Source organism: Balaenoptera physalus (genome assembly GCF_965194825.1).
Source record: "Balaenoptera physalus genome assembly, chromosome: 7".
Classification (NCBI taxonomy): domain Eukaryota; kingdom Metazoa; phylum Chordata; class Mammalia; order Artiodactyla; family Balaenopteridae; genus Balaenoptera; species Balaenoptera physalus.
In genome coordinates, this window is record NC_138886.1 from 12,769,032 (window position 1) to 12,788,976 (window position 19,945).

Genomic DNA, 19,945 nt, shown 5'->3' on the forward strand with positions numbered 1-19,945 from the left:
GTGACTAACGAGATGGTTCACTCCTAGTGGGACGGAGAGACACACGTCACTTCTCTGAGAACTGAAGATGACAACAGTGCCTTTCTTCTGGGGTGGTTTTGTTGATTGGGCAACAAGATGACTGTGCTTCCCCCGGCACCATGTCGGTGTGCAGCGAACGTGACCCTCTCAAGTTGACAGGTGCACCCGGCCGTGGGCTGTGGGGCAAGATGGACGGGCAGTGGAGCTGAGGTTTTCTAGAGGAGCAGGAGGGGGAGGGCTGAGGGAGCACAGTGCCCGCTGAAACCAGCCCCCTGCGCCGCGTTCCCTGTGAGTCAGCTTTGGGCTAATTGGCGGACGATGACGCTAATGAAAAGGCCATGTTCCTGGACAGAAGCGTCCACCCAGCTCCCAAGCCTGCAGACAGCTTGAACCAGTTGTGTGGCTCTCATCTCCTGTGGAGGAGTCTAGCCTGCTGGCGAACCGGGGACGCCAGGTCTGGGCTCCAACTCAGTGGCAGGTCCAATGCCAGGAATGGAGATGGGGTGCCGGGCCACCTCCCAGAGCATCAGAATCGGGAGGAGCTTAGAGACCAGTTTCCCTTTACCTTACAGGTGGGGAAACTGAGGCCTGCAGATGGGAAGAGCTCAGGGCAAAGTTAGGATGGAGCCTGGACTTCTGATGTCCTCGCCCTGGACTACCTGTGGGGTGGCAGCTGGATGCTAAAGAGTTGTGCAGAGCTGGAGGTGTGGACAGCAGAGAGGAAGGGCTCGAAGGCAGGGGCAGCAATGTGAGCAAACACAGGAAAAGATGGGGAGGCCCATGGTGGCAACAGTAAGAACAGGAGCTAACATCTACTGGGTGTCTGTCTACTCTGCCGGGCACTGTGCCCAATGCTTGACATCTGTTGGCCTATTTATTCGTCATTTGATGCGACAAAATAGGGATTCTTGTTATTGCTATTTATTTGTTTATTCCTATTTTCCTTTATTTCAGAAGAAACTGGAGCTCAGAAAGGCCACGATGTTGTCCCAGGTCACACAGCCCATCATTGGCAGAACTGGGATTTAAACCCAATTTTGTCTGACTCCAAAACTGTAGGTCTTCACACATGGTACATAGATAATGCACACAGAAATGCTTGGCACTCAGTAGGCTTGAAGAATGTGAGTTGACCGTGTCCAGGATTCAGAGCCGAAGTCACATTTTCAAATGCCTACTAAGTACCAAGCACTCCCTGAAGTATTGTCTAGGTACAGTGTATTCGCTGCTCCTGCTGCTTCTACTACCATCGTTATTACCTTGTTTGATCTGTGTGCTAGTTCTGCTGGGTGAGGGTCGGATCCCCAAGTTTTAGATGGGGAGCTGAGGCCCAGAGAAGTTAGGTGACTGGCCCCCAGAAACACAGCCGGCTGGTGACAGAGTGAGGCATCGGACTCCCAGAGATAAGCATAAAGGATGGCCCGGCCAGGTCTCAGGAGGTGGGGAGGGATGGGGCAGGACCAGGCACAGGGCAGCAGCCCCTTCCTGGCTTCCTGACAGCGCTATTGTTTGAAGCCGGTTCTTGGACATCCAGGAAATGGGCGACATCACTCCCAACAAAGGAGAGGAAGCTGCTTGAATGTTTCAGCTCCACCTCGTGCGCTGGCCCTGGGGCTGGAGGTGGGAGCCCGGCCAAGGCTGCCTGACCCCTCAGCTCAGCCAGGACGCCCAGCCCCCACCCTCATGTCGGGCAGGCTCTCTCTGCTCTCTGCTAATCCAAATCCAAACCCTTCAAGCCCCGACCAGCAGACCTGCCTGCCTTAGGCAGCGTCCCCAGAGCTCCACCAATGCCCCTGAGTCCTGCTGGACGGGACATCTTCCACCACACCCCCTGCGGGATAGATGTCTGTGCCTTTAATTCTGGGTCCAGGCCTGGCTCTGCCTCACAGGGCCTCAGTTTCCCCATTGTATGGAGGCAGAACTGGTCAGGTAGGGTGTGGTTCACCTCAAAGGGCTCTTTCATCCCTGATGCTCTGGAATTCTGAGTCTAAGCATCTTTCCTGCCTGGATGAGGAGGAAGGGGTGCTGTGGGCAGCACCAGGGGCCCCAGAAAGAGGAGGAAGAGGAGTTCTAGGGAGCAGAGCTGAAACTGAGAGTGGGACAAGGCAGCTGAGTAGAGTGGAAATCGAGGATGGTCTTTCTACTGGGCTCTGGAATCAGATGGGCCTGGGTTCAAATGCCAGTTCTGCTACTTCCTGGCTGTGTGACCTTGAGTAAGTCACTCCACCTCTCTGAGCTTTTGTCGCCTCACCTGTGAAATGCACGCAGTAAGACCTACTTTGCAGAGTGGTTGTGGGGATAAAACGGGGTCACGGGCGTAAAAGGGGCATGGGGCAAGCGCATGGTGCCTTTTCCCTCCCTTCAGGGACTTTTCTGGCAGGAATTGGAGTGGGACGGAGCAACAGACACTGCAGCATCCTAATTAAGAAACTCAGGCTCTGGTGGAGCTGGGAGAACAAAGACGCTGTTCTGTTGCCTGACTTGCCTGGAGTGTGTGTGAAGCCAGGCCCCTCGGTTGGTCAGGGAGGTCTGTGCCTGGCATTTGGCAAACTCACCGGTCAGTGTTGCCCAGGGTTGCAAGGTCCCTTGAGCTTGTCTTGCTATAGAATGGAAACCACAGGCTGTATGAGTGGGACGTACCCTTGGGGTCATCTAGTTCATCTTACAATCTAGAGCACCTGTTAAATGAGGCCCAGAGATGACAAGCGAGTCCCTCTCTTCTGAGGTCACAGGGCCAGTCAGGACTGGAACCCAGGCCTCCTGCCTCAGGGTTCTATCCACTGAGGAGGGCTCTGGGATCGGAGGAGCCTCCCTTTACTCCCCAGCGCCAGCCCAGGAGATGAGAGCCAGACTCTTGTCAGGAAGTAGAAACGAGGCAGGGTCACCTGTTTGTGCTGGCAGAGAAAGCATGGTCCCGAGCCCCATCCCTCCCAGAGAGCCTTTCTCCTGGGAATCCCCAGCATTCCTGACCTGCCCCATCCAGCTGAGCCTGGTGACTTTGGCCGTCCTCTCCACCACTCTGACCTCAGGCTCCTCTTCTGTGAAACAGACATTAAAAATCCTCCTCAGGGGCTGCTGTGAACCAACAGATAGGAAGCACCTTGAAAGGCGAGGGGTTGTTTTAGACCTTTAATTTTGATAACAGCATTAGTTGAGCACCTAACATGTGCCATATTATTGCCCCAAACCCCACAGAGACCCTGTAAGGGAGGCATCTCACAGATGAAGAGAGAGGTGCAGAGAAAGGAAGGATCACATAAGGGACCAGTGGCTTATCTGAGACCAGAATTCCAGTCCCTGCTTCCAGTTCAGGGGAGCCCTTTCTCAGATACTCTCTGTCCTGTCCTGGCAGCCCTACCACCCTGGGGGTGGGGGAGGGGAGGACAGGAGACGAGAGGAAGGTGGGTTAGGAGCCCCCTCCCCAGCCTCCCATCATAGGGAACAAATCTCCAGGAAGCCCAGCGGGTGGCCAGGTCCCAGCACTGATTGCAGAAGATGGCACGAGGGCCCGGTGGTTGCCATGGCGACTTCCTGAATTGCAGGGCCTGTTCCCGCTGAGGCTTTGGAAAGTCGAGACATACCTGGGCAGCCCCTGACCCCAGCTGGGCCTCTCTGTGGGGGAGGACACATGGGCATGTGGCACGTCTGCTCACATAGAATCCACACATGCACGTGAGCCATGGCAGCAGCAGGCGTGTAGCCGTAGCACACGCACGGGCCTAGGATGCCGAGATCCACGTGTGGCTGACTGCAAACCTTGCTGGCAGTGAGTGGAGCCTCTAGAGATGAGAACAAGCAAAGGAACAGAGAAATCTGGGAAGGATTTCTTGGCAGAGGGAACGACAGGGAGGCTCTAGAGGGCATGCCAGTGAGCGGCTGGAGGAGGATGAGGTTGGCAGGGCCAGGTCACATGGGGCTTCGCATGCCTGGCTAGGGAGCTTGGACCTTCACCTGGAGGTACTGGGGAGCCAGAGGGGGCTTGGCAGCCAGAAAGTAGCACGGTTGGACCTGAGATCCCTCCAGCAGCCCATGGTGGATGAGTCAAGGGGCAAGAATAAAGCCAGGGAGAGCAATGTGGAGGCTGAGCCTCCTTACATGACTCTATTTCTTTTAAATTAGCATTTATACTTTCTAACACATACCAGTTACTTATTTACAATGTCTGTTCTTTACTGTCTTGTCTTCCCACTAGGGTGTCAGCTCCCAAGAGCAGAGGGGTTTATCTGCTTTGTTCACTGATGTATATCAAGCACCAAGAAAAGCGCCTGGTACACAGATGCTCAGTAAATACTGGCTGAATGAATGAATGAATGAATGGGGATCCGGACAGGAGGAGTGGCAGAAGGGATGCAGAGAAGTATAAGAACTGAGAGAGATGTGAAAGCTAAAAGGGTTGGCTGGATTAAGGTTGAGTTGGTCAGTTGGTGGCCGTATACCTGAGGCCCCTTCTGAGTTGGTGGGCATGGCCCGTGCAGGTGCTATTCTAGCTCAGGAATGAGACTGTGGCATGATTCCACATGGGATGCAGGATGCTGGGGCCACAAAAAACTGGAGGACCAGATGGGGAAACTGAGGTAGATTCCACATGCTATGCACTGGCCCGAGAGCCCTGGGAGACTTAGGGTCACAGTAACTGAACGTCTGGGGTCTGCCCCTGACTCCTCTGGGGCTGGGACCTGCAGCCTCTTCCAGATCACTGCTTCGCAATAGAAATACAACACAGGCCACACATGTGGGCCACGTATGTCACTTTAAATGTTCTAGTAACACATTCCCAAAGGAAAAGGTGAAGTTGGTTCAATATCTCCACAATATTATCATTTCAACAAGTTTTCAATATAAAAAATATTCATGAGATATTCGATGTTCTTTTTTGGTATAAAGTCTTTGAAAACCGCTGTGTGTTCCACACTGACAGCACACCTCAGTTTGGACTAGCCACATGTCAAGAGCTCAGTAGCCATACGTGGCCAGTGGCTACTGCCTTGGACAGCACAGCTCTAGGTCCTGGAGTCCACCCACTGGAAGTGAGGTTCTGGGTGGAGCTCAGTCTGTAGAGGCACCTCGGGGACACCAGCTGATTGGGGCTAGGGTGGGGAGGAGGGAACCACAAAGGTCAATGCGCAGCCTTTTTCTGTTGCTTTCTTTGGGTTCAGCCCTTCTCACTCACTGGCTCACGTGACAGAATTTTACTGAGCACTTACTATGTGTGAGGCACTGGGCTAGGTGCCAGGGCTAGAACGAGTGAGACGGGCATGGAGTAGTAAGCTAGGAACCCTCTGAGCCCTTTCCCCTGGGCCCATGTTGCATAGGTCACCTGGGTGCAAGTCATAGATGCAAGTAAAGCCCCAGGGGGGAGGAGGTGGAGGTATAGGTGGTGTCTGCAGAGGGACTTCCCCAAGGAAACCCAGGCCTCTGGGCTCTACACCTCCCTGGAGACGTGCTTCCTCTCCCTCCTCCTTGATCCCTCTCCCCCAACCACCTGAGCTCTGATGCCCTGGACCTCGGAACCAGTATTTCCTGATGAACCTGCATTCCGGCCGTCTTCTTTCTGGGTCATACTCTGTCCAGCAACCTGGCCAAAGTGACAGTGACTGGTGACCACTGCTGACCTGCTGGCTCCAGAGGCTGGGCTGGGGCCAGCCTGGATGCCCCCAACCTGAAGGTCCATCTCGTACCCAGGCAGCAGCAGGGAGGGACAAGCACTCCTCTTAGTGGGTTCAAGTCTGGACTCCTCTTTTACCAGCTGGTGACCTTGGGGAAGAGACTTTGACCCTCAAGTGTCTTTGGGTTCTGCCTCCATAAACGAACAAAGTAGCCTGTCCTCCAGGATGAGACCACACAATGGCTCTGAAAACACATGGTCCCAAATAATGGTCACCAGGGCTTAGGAAGGGACGGTTTTTCGAGAAAGACCGACTCGTGTGAGTTTTGCTAAGAAACCCGGACTGGGTCGCCTCCAGCAGCTGGGGCCTGGCAGGGGTTCCACAAGTGAAAGCTCTGAAATGAGTCCGGCGTGGGGACCCGGGGGCTGAATCTGGTCCAGGGGGTCTTTTCCTTTGAGCTCTCCTTCACCCTATCATTTACTGAGCACCAAGTGCCAAGTGGATGCCGAGGCGGTTAAGTAGCTCTTCTTTAGAGATGAGGAAACCGAGGCACGGGAAGGCTTGGCGAGTTGCCTGAGGTCTCCCAGCCAGGAAGCCGCAGGGCTGGACTTTAAAGCTTGGCCTCCTCATTCAAAGCCACTGCCTCTGGCCACTGCCCAGCACACCGAGGTGCCCATTGGCTGTCCCCGGGAGCCGCTCGCGGCAGCTGCCTCACGGAGAGCCCAGGTCCCCGCGGACTGGGGTCAGCCCTGCAGCAAGACACACAGGAGCAGGGAGGCTGCAGGGAGGGTGCGGCCGGATCCACAGGTTGAAGACTGTTCCTCCGGGCTTCCTGACTTCGTGCCTTCCCCGCGGCCCCTTCCCCGGCCGCCTCCCTTCCTGGCCTGGCGCTGGGGTGACCAGTGGGTGGGGTGGTATCCGGGCTGCCGGGTGCCGGGTCTAGAGCTGTGAAGAGAGTGTCTACGCAGACTGATGGCCTGTCAGTTGGCTGCCGGCACATCCTCAGATTCTTTGTGTGCAGAAGAGGAGGGGGTGGGGGTGGAGTGTCGAGTGGCGGGTGGGACATCTCTGTGGCCTGCTGTCTCTTTTCCATTTCCTGTCCCGGGTCTCTGTTTCTCCATCAATGCAATGCGTCTATCCAGCTCTGACATGCCGTTACCTATGTAAAGCTGAGCTGATTAGCGTTTTGGACCTGAAATTCTGGAGGCCTTGGGGTTCTCCCGATGGAGGGAGCAGCAGGGGCTGAGTCTCAGAACTGCCTGAGGGAGGCATTGGGGGCTGGGCAGGTGAACCCCCAGTTCCACAGGGGCTGCCAGGAGGGCAGAAGCTGCCCTCTCCCCGGTCTGGGCACCCTGGCCCGCTGTGCAGGGGAAATGGAGCTGATGGAGGGGCGGCCAGGGAGGAGGGGACAGACAGAAGTTGTCATCTGTCCTGAAAGAAAGAGACCCCACCCTGTGCTTGGGCCACCCCCACACACTATCCTGCCAGGTCACCCGGCCCCAAAGGGCCCATCCACAGACAGACAGACACACAAGAGTCACACAGCTCTACACACACAGCCTCCCCTCGACCACATAGCCACACTCAGTCCCTGTCACTTAGCCATCGCTGGGCAGACAGAGCTCCACGGTCTCACAGGGAGCCAAGCAACCACGTACACGATCACAGCCCGTCGCACTCATGCAGGTGTATCTGCGGATGGACCTGTACACACACGCTCATACACACACACACACAGACCCAACCACACAGGCACGAAGCCCGTACAGTCACACGCTGACTTGCAGAATCCCCGGGTGCCCTGGGGCCCGCAAACCGAGGCGCATGCAAGTTCATACAGGCACGCAGGCCCCGTTGTGGGTGAGCCCAGGGCGGTGGCCAGCTCCTTGGAGAAGCGCTTTGAATCCTCACAGACACAGTGTCACAGGAGCCCACCTGGGTGGGGCCTGGGACGATGAGGAGCCTTCTGTGGGCCCCTGATCCCCTCTTTCAAAAAAGGAGCTCAACGGCCCCTCCCTCGGCACTCCCCAGCACCTCCAGCCTCAGCATCCAAAGCACTAGGCATCCTTTCTCTCAACTGACGCCCCGTCTTGTTGTGCGGGGTACAGTTAGCGCCTCCCCAGGGGAGCAAGCAGAGGCTGGGAGGACAGGATTCGAACCCGAGGCGGAGGGGGGGGGCTCCCCAAACCCATGCTCTCCCTCGCCGCCCACTTCCCAGTCTGCCGGGCCGGGGACCCCGCAGTGGGCTCTGTGCCCTCCAACTCCAGCACCCTAGGGTCTCCGGGCACAAAGCCACGTGGCGCCGCTCGAGGGGGCGCGCGTGGGAGTGCGCGCGGGGGCCCGCGCCTCCGGCCAAGATGTTCCCTCTCCGCGTGATTGACAGGCTCGAGTGCCGAGAAACAAAATTGTTTATGCGCTAATGAATAAGGCCCTGATTGCAAGATCCTGTTTGGAAAATTATAGTGCGGCGGCGGCGGCGGCCACGGCGGCCCAATTACAGCCCGCGCTGCATATTCATTTCGTGTCTCCTTTGCATCGAGATGAACGGGCGGCCCCGCGCCCTGCAAAGGCGGCGCCAAATTTAGTCCCAGGTTCCGCACTCCTCCGCGCCATTGTCTGCCCCGACCACCTGCCTCCTGCCGGCCTGACTGTCGGCCACGCGCGTCCGCCCCGGAGGCATGAGGAGGGAGGCCCAGAAAGTTCGCCCTGCCCCCTCCTCCTTGCACCCCTCTCTCTGTCCTCTCCCTACCTTCCTCTGTCTCCCCGTCTCTCAGTCTCTCCTCTTCTCTCTTCCCATCTCTATTTCTCTCCCCCTGAGTCTCTGCCTCTCTCCTCTCTTCCTTCTCCGTGCGTCCGACACACTTTCTTGGACTCTGTCTAAGCCTCTAACTCCGTGTACGCGAATTCCATGGACTTTTTTCAGCCCTGTCACTCTTCCCCCTTCAGCTGCAGAAATTCCCAGGGTTCCTGGGTCCTTGGGAACAATGGGGGCAGTTGTGGGGACCTGTCTGTTCTGTGGAGGCCCTGGAGGTATGAAGTGGAGCCCACTCGGCCTTGGCTTTGAGGATGGGCTGGCTTGGTCAGTCACCAGAACTGGCCTGCTTGGGAGGAAGGTTCATCTCTGTGCTGCATACTTCCCTCAGAGTATCACCTGCACACAATCTGCAGTCCAGGCACCTAGCCTGGCCAAGCTCTGCCGTCACACCTCAGTGCCTTTGCACATGCTGTTCTCTTGCTGCCACACTGTCTTGTCCTCCAAGACCCATCCCAAGTATGGTCCTAAGGAGTCTTCCTTCTCCCCGCCCACCTAGGCAACGGGACAGCTTCCTCCCCTGGGTACCCTCGTTTCCAGGCATGTCCCTCTGTTATAGCAGTGGGCAGGGGTACTCGTATGTCATTCTCCAGGGGCCTGACTTGTGAGGCCTGGGGACTGGGGCTGAGTCTTCCTGGTACCCTAGTGCCCAGTTCAGGGCTGACCAAACTAACATACCTCCTCTGTAATATGGGCATATAGTCACTCATCCTTGTAGGGTGTCAGCGGGCAGGAGTGGATGTGAGGCTAGGAGGGAGGGCCTGGGGCGCTCTGGGCCCACATGGGCCCCACAGGCCAGGATCCGCTGTGTCTCAAAGCCCTGGGCCTCAAGCCAGCAACAGGCACGTTTACCCTTCTCACTGACTAGGGTCATTGCCCTTGTCGACAGGTGCCTGAGGCCCAGGTGTGGCCAGCGAGTCTCATGATGACGGTGATGGTGGCGGGGGCTTTTCAGAGGGTGAGGACTGCACAGGGTGAGGCTGTGCTCCTTGCTGTCCTTTCCTGGGGCCCCTGGAGTGACAAACACGCTCTTTTCTGGGGTGGGAACTGGGGGACCCAGATGTGAGCAAAAATGGACAACCGCATACAAACTGGCCTGGACAAGCAACCCCCTCAGAGACACACAAAGTAACACACTCACACACATACACACACACAACACACGCGCACACACACTCCCTGAAAAACCCACACCATCTGAGACACGGAGATAGGCTGGTCCCAGGGGCCGTGTATGGGGTAGCACCGCCCTCTGGTGGCCGTTCTGATAATCTCTCTGTCAGGCCCAGACCGGCTTCCTAGAGCCATAGCTGAGCCATAATTGGGGGCACCCAGACCCAAGGTACTGGGACTCCCAGGGAGGAAAAAGCATTTGAGTGTCCCTGAGGATGAGGGTTTGTTCAGTTCTGGTTCCCCACCCCTATCCAGGAGCAGAACTTGCTAACATAGGGCCTGTCCAGTGATGGCAAGAGGGAGGGAGTTCCCCATTGTGGGAGATGTACAAGCTGAGCTGGAGCCACCTGCAGATTGGTGGCCTTATGGTGGCCCTAGTGGCAGAGTGGACAACTTTGGAAGTCATCACCAGCTTGGGATGATATGTCCAGCCTTTTCCCACCCTCACCCAGTCTGAACACCCTCCCATTCAGTTATTCAGTAGCCATTAAACTTTGAGAACTTCTCAGCACCTGGAGCAGCAATGTGAGATCACGGGTGGTGGGAGATGAAGTCACAGGGGGTGGCAAGGCCACCTCCTGGGGACCTTCAAGGCCAGTCTTAGGAGCATGGACTTTATTTGGGGGTATCAGGGATCTGGGGACAGGCTCAGACAAGGAAGCGACACGATCAGATGGGCATGTGAGAGCCAGCTAATGAGAAGAGGCTGGGGTGGGAGAGCCAGCTGGGAGGTGCAGCGGTGGCCTGGACCAGCGCAGGGACGGCAGTGGGGTGGTGAGAAGGATGCGATTCCAGAGCTGTTAAGGAGACTGAATCAATGGGTTTTGGTGAGGGATTGGCCATGGTGGGAGGGAGCCGGAGGAGGTGAGCATGATGGTAGAGTCACCTTGGGGGTTATCAGTGCTGGGCGGTGGGTTAGGGGAGAGATGATGAGAACGATTTGGATCTGGGGAGCCCGAGAGCCCAGGTGACATTTGGGGAAGGTATCCAGGAGGCAGTTGGAATCAGGTCTGGTGACATCCTGGGAATTGGAAGGTTATTGACAGCTGGTTGAAAGTAACAAATAGATGAGGTCACCCAGACTGGGCCTTCACCCTACCTCCGTTAGTCAAAAAGAAGGATGCTAAATTGTACAACATAACACTTAGATGTATTATAAAAAAGTCATCATCACCAAATGTATGGGTTCATAGAAACAGACATTTTCCTCCTGGTCTTCCTTTTATGGCGCTGCTGGTCTGATGGCACCCTGAGGCCGTCTGCCTGCCTGCCTGCCTGCTAAGTGATCCAGCTCCAAGGCCAGGCAAGAGCTGGGAGGCCAGAGGCTCAGGAAACATCAGGGACAGAGGGGAGCAAGAGGCCCACAAAATCTGAGAGGAAACAGTCTGGGAGGTGGGAGAAAAACCAGGAGAGTCTCTCTTCATCAGGGCCAAGGAGAGAGAATTCAAGAAAGAGAGTGTGATCAGAGAAGGCAAGGGGGTGAGGACTGAGGACGTGCCCCGGACATGGCAGCAGGGCCGTCACGTGGGCTCAGGTGCAAACGCTCACTCAGCAACAAAGAGCTGGTCGCCCCTCCAGGGGTCCCTGCCCAAGGGAGCCAGCCCGGGATGGGGAAACTCGGGGGCCCTTTCACCTTGAAGCTCCTCCACACTGAGAAGTAGGGCGTGGATGGTACCTCAGGGCAGGGGTTGAGGGGAGCTGGCCTGGGAGGGAGAAAAGTAGACCAATACATCTATGGACCCACTGCAGGGGGTAGCTGAGTGGCTGAACGCCTGGCGGCAGTCCCTCCTCTGACCACGAGGGGGCAGCATGAGAACAGGTCACGCCTTGGCCCAGCATTCTGCATCTAAGGACAGCATTTCCAGATCCTGCGGGGTGATCTTGGGCTCCCTGGGTCTCAGTTTCTTTCCCTGCAAAGTGGGGCGGTTGGGCATTACCAGAATGTGAGCGGGACGCAGAGTGCTGGCCTGACCGAGCCACGAGTGTGTGCAAGGTCGGCATAGCAAAGACCCACGAGCGTGGGCCTCCCTGCAGGCCACTGTCTTGGTGCTTAGCTGAGCCCCAAGGAGCTGCATCTCAGGGGCCACGGCCAGTCAGGCCTGAGCCAGCGGGATGGCACCCACCCACCCAGCTCATCTGCCCACTAGCCGCTCTCACCCAGACCTCAGCCTTCTGCATCTGCTGCTGCTGCAACCAGACCTGAGGGGTTGGGGCCACGGCGGGTGCCCCAAAGAGAGGAGAGAGGCAGGTGCTGGGGTAGGCTCAGGTAGGAGGGGTGTGAGCTAGAGACTATTCAGACCAGAAGTACCTCCTTCCCCTATTCTGATACATCACCCGCCCGTGCGCAGCCTCCCACCTATCCCTGCCCACCTGCGGGGGCGGCCTTGAGTACCTTGAGGGAGCTGAAGCCAACAGTTTGTCTGGGCCCTCCAGGGTCTGGGGTCCCTGGAGTATGGGGGCAACGCTGGCCTTGCTGGTGATGGTGGTGCTGGAGTTGTGCCTTTGGGCATCTGTTCCATCCATGGTGGGTCACTGCCTGGTCCGCCACGCGCGGTGGGTGCCGGTCCTCACTGCTGTGCCGCGGGCTCCGCACACACAGAACAGACCATGTGTACCGACGTGGGGGCAGGGCGGCATGAGCACAGCCCCTCAGGTGGAAGCAAGCGTAAATCGCTTGGCACACACGCGTGCGTGTGCAGACACGCACACAGGCCTAGATCAGTGAACACGAAAGTGTGGACATTGGTAGGTCTGTAAAGGCCTGGGGGACGGAGCTTCACCTTTTTCTTGGGCCGGAAGACATGGCAATGGAGGGTGTCTTGGGCGCCATCTTGGGTGATGTAGACAAACGTCTTCAGGTCCAGAGAGTCATGGCACACATAGAAGATTCTGGAGGAGGAGGAGGAGGTACAAAGCATGACCTACACCTGGCAGCCACCAGGCCTGGTGGGAGCTGGGCCTGAGCTGGTCAGGTACCCAGGGGCTGAGGCTGAGCTGGGACCTCCGGACCTGTGGATGGGGTCATGCAGCATTAGGGCCGAGCCCTCATCCCTTGGCAACTCTGACCTCTGCAGAGAGATGGGGGATATGAGAAGGGCCAGGCCATGTCCTGGGGTAAGGTTGTGAGGTCCCAGGCTCCCATGCAGGAAATGAACAGACCCAGCCCCAGTGCAGTGAGGGCAGGAGCCATTAGGGGGTGCCTGAGTTCACCATGGGAGTGGGGCCTCCTCGGGACACTAGGGCAACTGTCTCCTGCAGGGAAGCCATCCAGCCCTGACCTAAACATAGTCCTTGACCAGAGCCAGCACTGGCCTTGGCCTTGGCCCCCGAAGGTAGAAGGACTCCAGCCAGATCCTGGCCACAGGGAGTTCTAGGAGGGAAGAAACCCAGGCAAAAGACCAGAAGCTTCCCCAGTTCCAAGAAGAGGGCCAAGCTAGCTGTGGCCAGGGTGCTTGGAATGTCCCTTCTCTGGGAACCCACTTTGGGGCTGGCACTTTGCAGCCCATTTCTCATTTGATCCCATCAAACCTCATACCAGGTGAGTATTGACACTCCCATTTTGGAATTTTAAAAGTTGAGATAGAATCCACCTACCATAAAACTCACCATTTTAAAGTACACAATTCAGTGCTTTTTAGTGTATTCACAGAGTTGTGCAACCCTCACCACTGTCTAGTTTCAGAACACTTTCATCACCGCATGAGAAACCCTCTATCCATAACAGTCACTCCCCTTCCCCCAGCCCTTGGCAATCACTCATCTAACTGTCTTCTATGGATTTGCCTTTTCAGGACATTTCACTCCAAGGGGACCATACGATGTGTGGCCTTCTGTGTCTGGCTTCTTTCAGTTTTCAAGGTTCTGTGCTTCTGTTTATAAAAGAGGAAACTGTGGCCCAGACAGAGTGACCATCCAAAGTCTCTTGGCAACCAGGAGTCAGGGCCCTATACAGTGTTGCCCTTTTAAGGGCCTCAGCCTGGGGTTTGTGGTGCCAGGAGCTGTGGATAATGGAAGAGCTCATACCCCATCTAAAGGGCAGCATAACTCAGCTGGGACTGTTTTTTGCTACCATGTGTGAGGGAGAATATGGGGTCAGCATTGCCTGATACTAACATTAGCAAATAATGATAAAAACAGTAACAGCTAACATTTTGAATGCTTCTTTTGTGTCTATGGCTGTTCTTTTATTTATTTATTTATTTATTTATTTATTTATTTATTTATTTATTTATTTATTTATTTATTTATTTTTTAATCTATCGCTGCATTGGGTCTTCATTGTGGTGCGCGGGCTTCTCATTGTGGTGGCTTCTCTTTGCTGCGGAGCACGGGCTCTAGGCGCACAGGCTTCAGTTGTGGCACGTGGGCTCAGTAGTTGTGGCTCGCAGGTTCTAGAGCGCAGGCTCAGTAGTTGTGACGCACGGGCTTAGTTGCTCTGCGGCATGTGGGATCTTCCCGGACCAGGGCTTGAACCCGTGTCCCCTGCATTGGCAAGCAAATTCTTAACCACTGCGCCGCCAGGGAAGTCCTGGTGTTCTTTTCTTTTTTTTTTTTTTTTGCCACACCACATGGTTTGTGGGATCTTAGTTCCCCCACCAGGGCTTGAACTTGGGCCCCAGCAGTGAAAGCGCCGAGTCTTAGGAACCAGGGAATTCCTAGGGTCGTTCTAAAGAAGTGATTTGTAAGCATTTTCTCATGTAGTCTTCATGACAATCCTGAGGCAAGCACTATTATTATCCCCATTATAAAGGTGAAGAAACCACAGCACAGAGAGGTTAAGTAATTCAGCCAAGGACACACAGCAAGTTAGTGGCAGAGCTGGGATTGGATTCCACATAGTCTGGCTTCACAGATCCTGCTCTTATCACCTGTACAGGTGAACTATCTCTTACAAATTTTCAGAGGAAAGCAGTAAATACAGATTTTAATGTGAAATCTCAACATTTTTAATGTTTCTAAACGTTGCTAAGTAATCACAGCTGTTTTTCAATACTGTACAGCCTGGAAAGTTTGGTTTAACACAAAGGGAGGGGTGGACACCCACCTCTGGCTTCTTCCCCGACAGCAGCCACTCTGCCCACCTCCTTCCTCCAGACAGTTCTGGCCGAGGCAGGGAGAGCCTGTCACCGGGCATCCTGGGTCCAGCCAAGGGCCACGCTACGGCGGGCCACCCTGCACCTGGCAGTGTGACTCCAGGCCAGTCCCTGCCCCTCTCTGAGTCCCCATTTCCCCTCCGCAACCTGGAGAGAGAATGTTCTTTCTCACAGGATTAAGTGTGATAACTCGGCCTAGAGTAGCGACTCAGTAACTGTTAGCTGCCTCATAATCAGCTGGAGATACTGCAGGGCAGCGTTTGGGCTGGAGAGGCTCATCAAGGACAATGACAACGTTAACTGAGCACTTAGACAATTCCAGGCACGGTGCAAAGCACTTTCCACGCATTACCTCGTTCAGCCTTAAATCGCCCTGCTGGTTACAAGCCTAGGGTTTTTTGTTTTCTTGGGTTTTTTTAATCGGAGTATAATTGCTTTACAATGTTGGGTTAGTTTCTGCTGTACAATGAAGTGAATCAGCTATATGTATACATATATCCCCTCCCTCAAGCCTTGGGTTTTAAGCTAAGCAGACTTCCTTGAATCTGCCACTTCTTAGCTGTATGACCTTGGGGAGTTACTCAACTTCTGAATGCCTTTATTTCCTTCCCTGTAAGATGGGGAGAATAATACCCACCCTTAAGGCTGCAGTGAGGATTCAATTAATTAAAACCTAAAACACGTAGTAACTTGGAACATATTCAGTGAGCACTTACTGCAAGTTAGCTTTTCTCCTGATCACTGTTAATTCCCATTTTTCTGATGGGGAAACTGAGGACAAAGAAAACTAAGGGACTTGTCTAGGGCAGTGGTTCTCAACCAGGGGTCCTTTTACCCTTGAGGGACATTTGTCAATATTTGGAGACACTTGTGGTTGTCACATCTCAGAGGGGGCTACAGGGACGCTGCTAAATGCCCTACAGAGCAGAGGGCCGCCCCCGCAACACAGAATTACCGCCCCCCCCCCGCCCCCGCCGAAGGTCGAGAGGGCTGAGGTTGAGAAGCCTTGGTCTGACGTAGTAACTCCACTAAGAAGTGACACAATCAGGGTCTGAGCCCAAGCCGGGTGGGGAGGGGGTGGTGCAAGGTAGCCATGACTACTGCGCTCTGCTGCCCCTCAGGGTGTCCCATCTGTGAGTCCTGGGCAAGAAGTGGGCTCCAAAAGAAGAAGGTCACGCAGCCCAATGTCAGGAGCAGAGGCAGGACTGGGTCCCAGGTTTGAGGCCTCCCAGCCCCAGGCTTCCCCCGACAGCCCCTGCCCCTGGCACCAGGGAGCAAGGCTCACGTGATGCATGGGTGAACCCTCTCTCAGCAAACCCCACCCACTCCAACCTGCACCTCCAACACGATCATTTGAAGGATGATGCTTTGCGCAACAAGAGTGGTGCTTTGCCTACAGACCCACCGGTACAAGGCCTCTCTGTAGGGCCTCTGGGGGTGGCTCTGAAGAGGCTGGGATTGCTGCTGGCCGAATAGCAGCCCTGGAGTCCCCGGCTGGGCAGCTGCCAGGGAGAAGATGACTTCGCTCCTCAGGGAGTCTGGGCTAGATGCCCCAGGGAACTGGCACGAAACCTCCATCCTGGGCTGGCTGGCAGGGGGTGGGGGGCTGCAGACAGACCCCTGCAGGATCTGGTGGGCTCATCTGCCTGGCACTGAGCCTCTCTGTGCAGCCCCAGAAACGAGGAGCTCCTGGGAGACAGACCAGGAAACAAGGCAGAGGGACTAGGGTCACGCAGAAGGATGGCCAGGCTTTGCGGAGCACAGAGCCAAGAATGACCAGTGTTTTGCTGAGGAGAGGCCATTGGAGCTGGGCTTTGAGGGGCAAGAAGTGGCACTGAAGCAGGAAAGCCAATTGGAAGAGAGAAACTGCCAAGGCAAGAGTCAGGAGAGGGGAGAACCTCTCTGGGGATTGTTGGGAGCCCTTTGGAGGACAGGCAGCTGGGGAGGCAAGAGCTGCAGACGGCCCTCGGTTCCAGGGAGGAGGCGTGGGCTTATCTGAAAGGAGGTGGGGGACCCAGGGCAAGGGTAGGAAGAGGGGAACTGAGTTCAAGCTCATAGGACTTCATAACCCAACTCCACTACTAGGAGTTCACAGGGTACCAGGCACATGGCAGCCATGCAGGAAATGGTCTTATCCAGGAGGGCGTGGCCTCTGTTCTTCCCCAGGCCAGGCCTCCACAGCGGAGGGGTAGGGGTGGGTGGCCACCCTCTACCCTACACCAGAGATGCCACCAGGGCCAGGACTACGGGAGTGGAACACTTTGGAGAAAGCAGTGATTTTTCAATCCTTTAGCTCAGGCAGTCTCTGTTTTTGGTGGAACAGGTGACAAAAAATGAAAGAGGAAGAATGAGAGAGAAACAGAGTCTGAGGCAGAAAAAAGACAGACACAGAGAGACACAGAGCAAGAGAGAGATAAGTAGATAGGACCATTGCAAAACATGCAGAGACAGAGAGAGACATACACAAAGATGCAGAGAGATGTGGGAGGGGGCGGGGCATGGGGACACAGCAAAAGAGAGGGCAGGGAGATGGAAACGGGGATGGAAAGGGAACCCCAGCAGAGAGAGGCAGAGGAGAATTGCCTGCTGTTGCATCACTACCCCAGCTGAGATGTGAACCACGCCCAGGATGCGCAGGTCAAGACCCTGCCAGGGCCTTTGCCTGTGAGTGTGTTGCGGGGTGGTGGAGGCTGCCCTCTCCTCTCCGTAGTGCTGAGCCAGCTCCCCCCTCTCTATACACCTCTTCCCCATCAGGACTCTCTGTGCTCCAGGATGGCCCCACTGAGATTTGAAGATGGAGATAGCCATTGAGTTCCTCAAATCTCCATCGTGCATTTACTGAGCACCTACTGTTTGCCGGCCACTGTGCCAGCATCGCCTCCCCAAGCCCTCTGAACCACTTTACCAGGAACCTGAGGCTCAGAGAGGTTAGGCTGCTGGCTCAAGGTCACACAGGAAGTAGGCCCTGAGATAAAATTCAGATCTGCCTGTGATGATCCAAGGATTTTTTTTTTCCACTGCCCCCTTCATCCTCCAAATCCGTGGTTTTAAACGCCTGTGCCTCAGAATGTGCTTCAGTTTGTCTCAGTATTTTTAGGAATTTTCTTCCTCCCCCTTCTCCCAGGTTTGGTTGGAAAGGGAAGGGAGCATGGAGGGGGCAGAGATGGGTTCAGAGGGGGTCTCCTCTGCCTCCCAAATTTCATCTGGATCCTTCCGTGGAAGCCTGGCAGTTCCCCAGGCACCCCTCCCTCCCTCCCTGCAGTCCCCTGGCCTCTTAAGAAGCTGGAGGAACAATTGCTAATCAGCTTCCGAGAGAGCCTGGGGAATAAATGGAGGAGCGCCTGGATTGCTGGCAGCTGGTCGCCTCCCCACACGGCAGCCCTGGCGCTGGCGCCTCGCTCCCCTTCTCAAGTCCAGCTTTGCCTCCTTCTGACTGGTTTTCTCAGGTCTCTTCAGGGTTCTTCCTTGACCTGATGAAGCCACAGGGATTGACAGATGTCCCCTGCCTGACATACCCCCTTCCTTCACTCACCTCCCCCCCGGTGAGGCCCTCAATATGCTCATTATATTTTCATCTCTGCGCCTTTGCACACTGTACTCCTTCTGCATGGACAGCCCTCCTCTAGCTGGCAAACTCCTACCCACCTTCTAAGATCCAGCTTACACGTCACCTCCTCTAGGAAGCCCTCCTAAGCCTTTCCCGCTCCTCCAAGGCAAACTCCCTCCTCTGGGCTCCCATAGCAGCCCACACTGCAATATTCATGGCACAGTCCTTCTCTCCAGTGCCCAAGGCAGGACCTGGCCATGTGGGCAGTTGGTATGGCAGCGTGATGTGTGGGAAGAGCACTGGAAGTGGAGTCCAGTGGGTCTAGTCATGGGTCTGACTCATAATGGGGCAAATACTAACTTGAGCTGTTTCTCTGACCTGCCTTTATACCTCCCAGTCCTCCTCCTCCAGGTCTCAGTGTCTCTGTCGCTTCCTTGTGCACACTTCTCTGACCCCTCCCCTTCATCTACCCTCCTCATCCCACTAGGAGTGACTCATTCGGTGTCCCTGGGCTCCTCTAGGGCAGTGGCCCTGACTGCGTGGTCACCAGTGCATCCCCATACCTGGTGCACGATGCGTTCATGCATTCATCATGGAATGAATAAATGAATGGATGAATGACTAGAACCTCAGGCTTCTCATCTGTAAAATGGGGATAGTAGTAATTCTGCCCTGCCAGGGCAGCTGTGAGCATTGGCTAACATCAAAGTTTGCTTTTCACCAGCTGTCAGTACTCACCTCTCCTGTGACTGTAAATGTTGATTGAAGGGAACCCGGTTCCCCCGAGGTTGTTCTAATGGGATTCCTGCAGGCCCAACACCTGGAGGCTGTCTTGGAGGAGCAGCCCGAGTGCTGGTGGGGTGGGGGTGGGGATGCGGAGGGGCCGGAAGATTGGTAGAGTCAGGCTGGAGGTATAGGCCCAGGAGCCAGACTGGCAGCTCTCCCCTTCACAGCTCCAAACTCCAGACGGAGCCCCAGGTCATAGCTGCCGATGGAGAAGGAGAAGGGTGGAGGAGGGCCACGCGAGACCAGCAGAAAGGCTGGACTGTGGCCTGTACACGCTGGTAGAGCAGCTAATGCTCCCCCGACCCAAGGTGTCACAGTGCGGCCCCTCTGTCTCCCGTGTTCTCTCCCCCCCACTAGCCTGTGAGCCCCAGAGCACGGGGGGGCCCGGGGATTCTGCTCAGCTTGCGCCCCCGGCTTCAAGCCCAGCATGCAGTAGGGAGTCAGCACAGCTTACTGAATGAAAGAACGAACCAAAAGCCAAGAATGATGGACACCTGGAAAGCTGAGTGCCGGTGATGGGCCAGCATCCTTGGGTGGGAAGGACGGGTGGGGTGGTGGAGTCTGAGCCCTGCTCCTACGTGGGCCCCAGGGTGGCCCCTGGCCCAGGGCTGCTGCCGCCAAGAGGAACTCCATCCTGCCTGCCAAATCTGACCTGGCCCTGACAACACGAGTAGCATATGAAGTGGGAATCAGGAACCAAGAGTATCCCCAACGGTCAGTATAATACAAATATTAATATGCCACTAAGTCACATTTGCAGGACACTTTGTATTTTATTGACATTTCCTCATTTGGTAAGAACTATTCAAGGTAGGCACAGTTGTTCCCACTTAACAGATGAAGGAACTGAGGCTCTGAGGATAACAGCTGTGATGGTGGAGCCCAGGCCTGTGGTGGCACAGAGTTG